Here is a 10,106-nt window from a genome sequence, read left to right as displayed (position 1 = left end):
TCTGTCCACTGCTATCACTGCTTTGGTCCCATGTTCCCTCTCACCTGAATGTTTGCAATCCAGCACCTGTCCTTGGTCACTCCGACCTCCATCCTCTCCCTATAATAATTCACTGAACCCCGTAATCATGGCCTAAAATATACTGAGCAGCCTCCCTTCTACAGAGAAGTTTCTAACCTCAGTCTGATATTGAAAGCCATCCAGCATCTTTCCCCAGATCTCTCAGCCCTAACTTCTGTTTCCACCCTCCCTTGTATGGCATTCTCAGACTCAGGTCAGCACCCGTTGTTTTTCTGAGCATTTTGTAAGTTTCTACCATCCAACCTGTGCTCTGGCTGCTGCTCTCTCTGCTTGGAGTCTGTCTCCTTCAGCGCAGTTTGCTCATCACTGTGTATATTCATATAGTCACTGAGTATACACTATACTTATTTCAAAATATTTAAGATGAGTCTATCCATGGGGTCACACAGCAGAGCATCCTCATTTTATAACATCTACCTTTGGAATGACATGTTAACCTTTTCCTTTCAGCATTGTTTTCCATTATACTGTGGCGCTGATAGCTTACGGTGAATGAGGTCAGATTCATGATCTCTGAAGTTTTAGTGTTGGGACCAGGGACCAGGCTTGATCACTCAAGAGCTTTTGTGTAGCAGTTTTAAAGTGTAAAGAAGGGAAGAGAGAGCTTCTGACATAGACATCAGAAGGGGAACAGAGACTGCCCCACTCTCTAGTCGTAGCAAGGCCTTATATACTTTTATCAGACCCACTCCTACGACATACATCTTAGATTAACAAGCTTAGAGCTAACAACAGAAAGGTCTCACCAGGCCAGCTCCCACAGTATACAAATTTTAAGAACAAGATTAGTCAGAAGGTTCTTGTTACAGAGAAACATCCTTGAGCAAGATACATTGTTATATTAACTAAGACAAAGCAATGTAGAAAAAAAAAATGTTCGTCCTTTTCTTCTTGAGAGCCTCAGACCCCTCTCTCCTCCTTGAGACCCTGGACTTCTTAACCTGCCTAGGAATTGACTCTCTCAGTATCAAGCTTCATGTTTGGCTTTCTTTATAACTGTCTCATTCCTGGTCTGTGAAGACAGAAGTTCCCAGTATACATCTTTTAAGAACCCATTTAGAAATTGTTTTCAAGGGTGCTTGTATTGTTCCTGTCAAATATTAACTATGTATTTGAAATCCCATGTTTATAGAAAGTTGCTTCTTTCCAAAGAAGCATATAAATTCTACTTTCATAATAAATTAGCATATTCAAGTTAGTGAAGCTTAGACATTTACAATATGGCTTGACTGATTATCTTTGTGTTACGACCTGAAACTGGCACGGGTCACACAATGTAAACCTCAGACCTGTTTCTGTAGGTGGTTTTACTCTACACACAGCCCAGCATCCATGGGCAGAGCAAGGTGATTAAACTGTTCCCATCTTCCAATCAGTGTACTTGATTTTGATTCTAGAAGGTAAACTCATTAGTATTTTAAAGTATCCTTCACTTACTAATTCCTGTTCACATTTCAAAACATGTTTGAATGTAACACTTGACATACCCGAATCCGCCATGGTTTCAATCAGTTGACACAAATTCAGTCACTTAGGAATGCAAGTTGACTTTGTGGTCATGTAAGAGTTGCTGCGTCAACTCTGTCATGAATGTATTTTCTTATGAGATGGTTAGGGAGGTTCCAAACTAAAGTTCACAATTAAGTTGTACTAGTTGAAGTCTCTCTTATTTAACAGCAAGTGAATAATGCATTTTTAAAGTAAAACGTGCTTCTGTTTTTTGATTTGATGAGGCAGCCTGAGGCTTTTAGAATACTCCATGCCTGCTGCTTGACGTCTTTCTAACCATGAGTGTAATATGCAAAATTTTGACCCAATTTATCGATTTCTTTTAGTTCAAGTTGTAGTTTATGAAAAATAATTTGGTAGATATTCTCAATGTTTAAAATAATATTGTCAACTGAAAAAAGTACACAACTGAAAGTTGAGAGTCATGTTTTATTTGGTGACCTTACTGAACACTATAGCCCAGGATGGCAACCTCTCAGATAGTTCTGAGAAATAGTTCCAAAGAAGAAAGGGAGCAGCCAGGATATAAGGGAGTTTTTGCTGGGAAAAAAAGTAGTCAAACATCCATAGATTACTGTAATCACAAAAAATCCCAGATATCTTAAGGTAGTGATTTTAGTGCTTTTCTATATATGAGGAGATGCAATAGTCTGGGCTCACTGAAATTATTCCTTTGACATACATCTTAACTAAGCCCAGTAATTGTTTTTTTTTTTTTTTTTCATCCTGAACTTCCTTAAGGGTGCACAGTTGGGGGCGGCTGCAGGGGCTGATAGCTTTATGGCCAAAATAATTCTTTGTTCACAGAAATGTAGGTTACATTGTCCATAGTATGAATACAAATTAATTTACTAACTTATGCTGAGTAACTTTTAATTCTTTAATGTGTACTTGATCTTATGCTTTTAAACAAGAGGATGGCTTTAAAATACAGTGAATATATCTCAAGGAAACAACACACACTTCCTTTTCATCTTCACCTCTCTCTCATTTGATGAAGTGAGGAAGATATGGTATCTTTCTCGTAGTAGCAAAAGGTGGTCTGCTCAGCTCCACCTAGCTATGTTTTCTGTGCTCCCTCGGACTCCTGATTCTCAGAATCTGTGAGCAGAAGAGCATGGTTGTTGCTTTGTGTCACTACATTTGAGGTGGCTTGTTAAACAGCAGTGAATAACTAGAAGAAGTTGTGTGCTAAGTCATTCAGTCATGCCCAACTCTTTGCAACCTGATGGACTGTAGCCCACCAGGCTCCTCTGTCCATGGAATTCTCCAAGCAAGAATACTGGAGTGGGTAGTCATTCCCTTCTCCAGAGAACAGGTTGGATGTCATTTAAAAAATGAGAAGAGTGAATTGGGTGAGCTTGACATGCCTGTGAGGCACCTACCTACACTTGTATTTGGAGATGTGAGTCTAAAGCTCAAGAGAGAGAAGTCTAGAAATATATATTTACCAATTGTTTGTGTGAAGGTCTTAACTGAAAAAACGGGTGAGCCATCTGGAGAAGCAAGTGTAGTGTAGTAAGAAAGAGTCCATGACTGAACTGGGGGGTAGAAATGAGCAGGGAGAAAGGTGTCAAGAAAGGGTCCTGAGAGTAGCTCCCTGAACAAGTAGAATAGGGAGCAAGGGAATCAAAAAGGACAAGTTGGGTGTGATTGTAATTAAGGGTTAAAACGTTACTATGTTTCTACATAGAATATATTAAAATAATACATGCTACAAGAAACATGTTTGATAACTTAGGAATTAAGTTCAGATTTTTAGAAATGATCTTACTCTATAAATTACCAAGGTTTTCTCAGGTACTAAAATGTGTTAGGTAATAAAATTATTTTCATTGACATATATTGGATAGTTCTTTAGTTTCTCAGTGTATGTTTGTTGCACAGTCGAGTCCAGCTCTTTGTGACCCCATGGACTGTAGCCCACCAGGCTCCTCTGTCCATGGAATTCTCCAGGGAAGAGTACTGGAGTGGGTAGTCATTCTTTTCTCCAGGGGATCTTTCTGACTCAGAGGTTGAACTCAGATCTCCTTCATTGCAGGTGGGTTCTTTACCATCTGAACCACCAGAGAAGCCCAGTTTCTCAAGTTTGTGTTTAAATATGAAATTCCTTAGGGTGTCCCTGATGGCTCAGCTGGTAAAGACTCCGCCTGCAATGCAGGAGACCTGGGCTCGATCCCTGGGTTGGGAAGATCCCCTGGAGAAGGGAAAAGGCTTCCCACTCTAGTATTCTGGCCTGGAGAATTCCATGGACTGTCTAGCCTGAGGGGTCGCAAAGAGTCGGACATGACTGAGCGACTTTCACTCACATGAAATTCCTGAAGGAACCAGTAGGTGGAGCCCGTTTGCTCAAGAAAATCTAACCCTGAGTGTTGAGCTTTGTTTTTGTTTTGCTGGTGGGTGTTGAGAAATTGAAGAGAAAGGGAGCAGGGTGATGAGAGAGACATAGAGCAGGACAGCAAAAGAGGAGAGGGAGGCCGGAAAAGGGAGGAGATGAGAGAATGCAGATCTCGCCTTCGCTGAGCTATGGTAGAGTCGGAGAGACTATCTACAGGAGTTATCACATATTTAATCAAGCACGGTTAATTCCACTATGTTTCTGTCTTATCAACTGGCTCCACCCTGTTTCACTTCTCTCTTAAGGACAAAGAGATTCTGAAGTTGGCAATGTCTATAATCCCAATAATTTTGAATGTCTAAAGCAAGGTCTTCATCTTGAGTTCCTACAGAATTCCTGAACTGTGAGTTGCCTGAAATCATGAGAAAATGTGTGCCTTTTTCTTTGAGTTCCTGATGTTAACTTGACTCAAAGGGATACATAATCCTGAAAAGATGGAGCACCACGCATCTGAATTGAGAGGGTGTCTATGCTGGGGGAGGGAGTGAATGGGTGGATGAGTGATAGTTCTGTGAGGAAAAATAAGAAAACATCCTCTTTTCAAAAGTTCTATTTTTACGTGTAATGTAATTATTTGTCCATAATAAATTAGTACATTAATGCATATATTCACAAAGATATTGGAGTATTAAAATTATTGACATCAAAAATTTCAAAACTTTCTGGTAAAAATAGTGTACATTTTTATGCTTTTAAAGGACTAAAAATGAAGTTGGAGAATTCAGAAAGCAGAATATCTTGATAAATCAAAGGAAGAAAAAGATAACAGTAAAGTTTGTTTTCTTACCCCAGGCTGGAGTCACTGGGGAGGAAATGAAAATATGCTAATATCTCATCAGTTTTAGAGGGACTAATGGATACTGTCTAAAAGAAATGGAGACCATAGATGTTGAATAAAGATGTTACAGTAGAGATGTTCATTGGAATAAAAATATAAACTAGGATTATCCATAAAACTCACAAACATAATATGAGGCGAGAAAAGCAACTTGTAGAATAAAACATACATTTTGATTCCATTTGTATAAAATTCAGAAGATGCAAAGCTAGGCCATAAACTGTGTTTAGGTGATAAAACTAATGAAAAGCCAAGGACAAATAGTTCTGGTGAGTGGGGAAAAGGACTGAGGCAAAGCTTCCAAGAGCTTCAAAGTTAGCAGTGTTCTATTTCTTAGCTGGATTCTTATATGCAAGCAGCCATTTCAGTATACCAAGGGGATTTTCCTCAATATCCTCATATTTTCTAAATATTAAAAAACAGTAAATATTTAATTATACCCTTTAAGCTAAGGCAGAAAGATTCTTTTACTTTGATACCAGCATGTATCTACTTCTGTGAGTTTTCCTTTTGGCATCCTGATATGTGTTTCTTTAAAAATCAAGTATTTTACCCTAATATTTAAATCAGTGTCTATACTTTATGGAAATTTTGGAAAACAGCTGTATCAAAAGGAAATAATCATCACATTTTGTACCACTGTTCAGAAATAACTATAACCATAACCACTTAGTATTTTGGTGTAGTTCTTTCTAGCTACCTCATGTAAGTTTGAATTTAGTCAAGTCATACTGTATACACAATTTTGTATACTAATTTCCCCCCTTAACTTTATATCTTAAACACTTCCCTCTGTTATTTAAAATCTTCAAAAATAGAGGACAGGCTGGCACTGAAATAGGGGTTTTCTTGAAAAGTGACCTCCTGACAGGACTTTTCTCTCAAGGGAATTTCACCTGCAGCTGGGCAGGAAATTCAAGAGCTCTTTTCTAGACAACAATTTCATAGAATAGTTCTAGACACACACAAAAAAAGCTTTACCCCTAGGAGGGATCTTTGACATTTTCACCATGCACAACTCTTTTCTTATCCTGCACCCTCATAATCCCTGACATCTCAAGTTTTCAGTCTAATTTTTGTTGCCTTTTTAAGATCATAGATCATCAGATATTTGAAGAAAACTTCCAAATGTAAGACAGAGAAGCAGAGAAAACAGACACCTCTAATTAATATTCTCAGAAAAGAGATTAAGCTGATCATTTAATATTATAGAAGTTAACAGAAGATAGATCTAAAAGGTTTAAAACAAGTTGCTTTTGTAGATCAGAACTACGGATAGATGCCTAGGGACAGAGAATTGCTACATTTCATTATAAACCTTTATTCCTATTTGATTTTTTAACTGCTAACATTTATCAGATTAATTTAAAAGTAAAGGCCATGATTTTTTTTAAGATCTCACGTTTTATTTAAGATCTCAAAACACTTATCATTATGTATACTTTTCCATCGTATCAGTTCAGTTCAGTTCAGTTCAGTCGCTCAGTTGTGTCTGACTCTTTGTGACCCCATGAATCGCTGAATGCTAGGCCTCCCTGTCCATCACCAACTCCTGGAGTTCACTTAGACTCGCGTCCATCAAGTCCGTGATGCCATCCAGCCATCTCATCCTCTTGTCCCCTTCTCCTCCTGCCCCCAGTCCCTCCCAGCATCAGGGTCTTTTCCAATGAGTCAACTCTTCGCATGAGGTGGCCAAAGTACTGGAGTTTCAGCTTCAACATCATTCCCTCCAAAGAAATCCCAGGGCTGATCTCCTTCAGAATAGACTGGTTGGATCTCCTTGCAGTCCAAGGAACTCTCAAGAGTCTTCTCAAACACCACAGTTCAAAAGCATCAATTCTTCGGCGCTCAGCCTTCTTCACAGTCCAACTCTCACATCCATACATGACCATAGGAAAAACCATAGCCTTGACTAGACAGACCTTTGTTGGCTAAGTAATGTCTCTGCTTTTCAATATGCTATCTAGATTGGTCATAACTTTTCTTCCAAGGAGTAAGCATCTTTTAATTTAGTTGTTTCTTTTTTTTTTTTGAAGTTTGAGAAGATTTATTTTATTAAATTTTTTTTCTTTTTTAAAAATTTATTTTAATTGAAGGCTAATTACTTTACAATATTGTGGTGGTTTTTGCCATACATTCACATGAATCAGCCATGGATTTACATGTGTTCCCCATCCTGACCCTCCTTCCCACCTCCCTCCCCATCCCATCCATCTGGGTCATCTCAGTGCACCAGCCCCTAGCGCCCTGTCTCATGCATCAAACCTGGACTGGTGATCCATTTCACATATAATAATATACATGTTTCAGTGCTATTCTCTCAAATCATCCCACCCTCGCCTTCTCCCACAGAGTCCAAAAGACTGTTCTTTACATCTGTGTCTCTTTTGCTGTCTCGCATATAGGGTCATTATTACCATCTTTCTAAATTCCATATATATGTGTTAATATACTGTATTGGTGTTTTTCTTTCTAACGTACTTTACTCTGTATAATAGGCTCTAGTTTCATCCACCTCATTTGAACCGATTCAAATGCATTCTTTTTAATAGCTGAGTAATATTCCATATTCAAAAGCAGAGACATTACTTTGCCAACAGAGGTCCATCTAGTCAAGGCTATGGTTTTTCTGTGGACTGTGAAGAAAGCTGGGCGCTGAAGAATTAATGCTTTTGAACTGTGGTGTTGGAGAAGACTTTTGAGAGTCCCTTGGACTGCAAGGAGATCCAACCAGTCCATTCTGAAGGAGATCAGTCCTGGGTGTTCTTTGGAGGGAATGATGCTAAATCTGAAACTCCAGTACTTTGGCCACCTCATGCGAAGAGTTGACTCATTGGAAAAGACTCTGATGCTGGGAAGGATTGGGGGCAGGAGGAGAAGGGGATGACAGAGGATGAGATGGCTGGATGGCATCACTGACTTGATGGACGTGAGTCTGAGTGAACTCCAGGAGTTGGTGGACATGGACACCATGTTGGTGGAGATGGACAGGGAGGCCTGACGTGCTGCAATTCATGGGGTTGCAAAGAGCTGGACATGACTGAGCGACTGGACTGAACTGAACTGAACATTCCATTGTGTATATGTACCACAGCTTTCTTATCCACTTGTCTGCCGATGGATATCTAGGTTGCTTCCATGTCCTGGCTATTGTAAACAGTGCTACAATGATCATTGGGGTACATGTGTCTCTTTCAATTCTGGTTTCCTTGGTGTAGATTTTTTTTTTTATCATGAATTGCCATTACCTTATCAGTGTTTTAAAGACCTCTTCCTGTTTTCAACTTCATGTTAAGATTCATTAAATGCACGGAATCTTCTAACTAGTTCAAGAGTCAGATGTGCTAGGAAAGAATTATTTAACAGGTTTTAATACTCAAGATCCATAGAACTTTCAGTGTGGTACTAAAGTGACTTTTCTGTCTATGCTAATAAGTAAAACTATTTGTCATAAAATAAACAATCACAGATTTCATACATATCAATGTATATAGAGAAGGCATTTCAAAGGGTCAGTGCTAGATAATGTCCCAGATGTGTGACCTCTTTAAAGGTTCTGCTTGGGAGATTAGAAGTTATATTGAAATCAGTGGCCATCTAACAACTTGACCACTGTTTCTGGGGTTGTATTTTTTAAACATAACAGCCCTCTGGCTTAACCACAGAAGCATCTCATGAGTTATAGAGGAACTTGAGCAGAGTTGTATTTGTAAAGAAAGAAACCTAAAAAAAATAAATAAATAAACATTTCCGTTTTTATAGATCTACTTTGTTTTCTTCCAATTATGTTTTAGTGACAACTTGAAGGACTTGCTACCAGTGGCTGAAAACCTCAACATGGTTTCCTTGGCAATCAGTAGACTATGAAATGGAAATGAAAGGAAAGTTACCTAAAGAAAAGCTCTTGACTCCTGACTGTTCCTCCTTGATCCCCTCCAGATTAGAGGAAATTCAGTGGAAGTAATGAGCCAGCCTGGGACTTGGAACAAGTAATCTGGCCTCCTCCTTGGACTGTCGATCAAACAATCTTTGTGCTGCTGCTACAGTGTGGTTAATTCATGGTGGGATTGGTGTGAGATACACCACAGGAGAGCAAGGAAATCAGATTGAAAGATGTTTTCTATTTAGGAAAGATGAGTTGTTAAATGCAGAATGCTTCTTCCTGAGGTCTGTGGGCTTACTCTCAATGTTTCACCCAGGCGAGATTCTCGCGTGGGCAGGTGGGTGGAGGCTTCTCATTCCTACTCTTCTTTTGTGGTATGACATTCGGAGTTCACTGTTGTTTGTTCCTCATGATTTCTAGTGTCTTTTTGTAATCACAGATAATCAGAAAAGCCCTAAAGTCCTCTTATTGACACAGCATGAAATTTTATCTGCATTTTTTAAATTTAGAAAAATATTTTAGATAAGAAGCATACACATTTTGAAAAGCATATGTATGAAGACAACATCGCAATGTTTTCATTACTTGTATCATATCCTTGAACCCTTTACTTTTCTCACACCAGAAAATATTTTTAATTACATAATTTTTATAAAAATTTAGGTAGGCCTACTAACAACTCATTTCCCTTTTGTTACTCATCTTTTTTCTTTTGAAATATAGAATTTTTGGTTCTTGCTTACATATCTGTGGTTTGACGTTTATCCTCTGAATTAATTTCAATACTTTCTGTTCTTTTACCAAAACACTTTCCTTTGTACCCACACTTGGAATTCTGTATCTCCTCATCATTTTGTTCTTCAGTCAGTTCAGTTCAGTTCAGTTGCTCAGTTGTGTCTGACTCTTTGAGACCCCATGAACTGCAGCACACCAGGCCTCCCTGTCCATTACCAACTCCTGGAGTTTACTCAAACTTATGTCCATTGAGTCGGTGATGCCATCCAACCATCTCATCCTCTGTTGTCCCCTTCTCCTTCCACCTTCAATCTTTGCCAGCATCAGGGTCTTTTCCAATGAGTCAGCTCTTCGTATCAAGTGGCCAAAGTATTGGAGTTTCAGCTTCAACATCAGTCCTTCCAGTGAATATTCAGGACTGATTTTCTTTAGGATGGACTGGTTGGATCTTCAACCAAGGGACTCTCAAGAGTCTTCTCCAACACAACAGTTCAAAGGCATCAATTCTTTGGTGCTCAGCTTTCTTTATAGTCCAACTCTCACATCCATACATGACTACTGGAAAAACCATAGCCTTGACTAGATGGACCTTTGTTGGCAAAGTAATGTCTCTGCTTTTTAATATGCTGTCTAGGTTGGTCATAACACTCCTTCCAAGGAGT

Source organism: Ovis canadensis, chromosome 1, assembly GCF_042477335.2.
Source record: "Ovis canadensis isolate MfBH-ARS-UI-01 breed Bighorn chromosome 1, ARS-UI_OviCan_v2, whole genome shotgun sequence".
Lineage (NCBI taxonomy): Eukaryota > Metazoa > Chordata > Mammalia > Artiodactyla > Bovidae > Ovis > Ovis canadensis.
The sequence above is the reverse complement of the archived record's forward strand: the minus strand, read 5'-3'. Positions refer to the sequence as shown.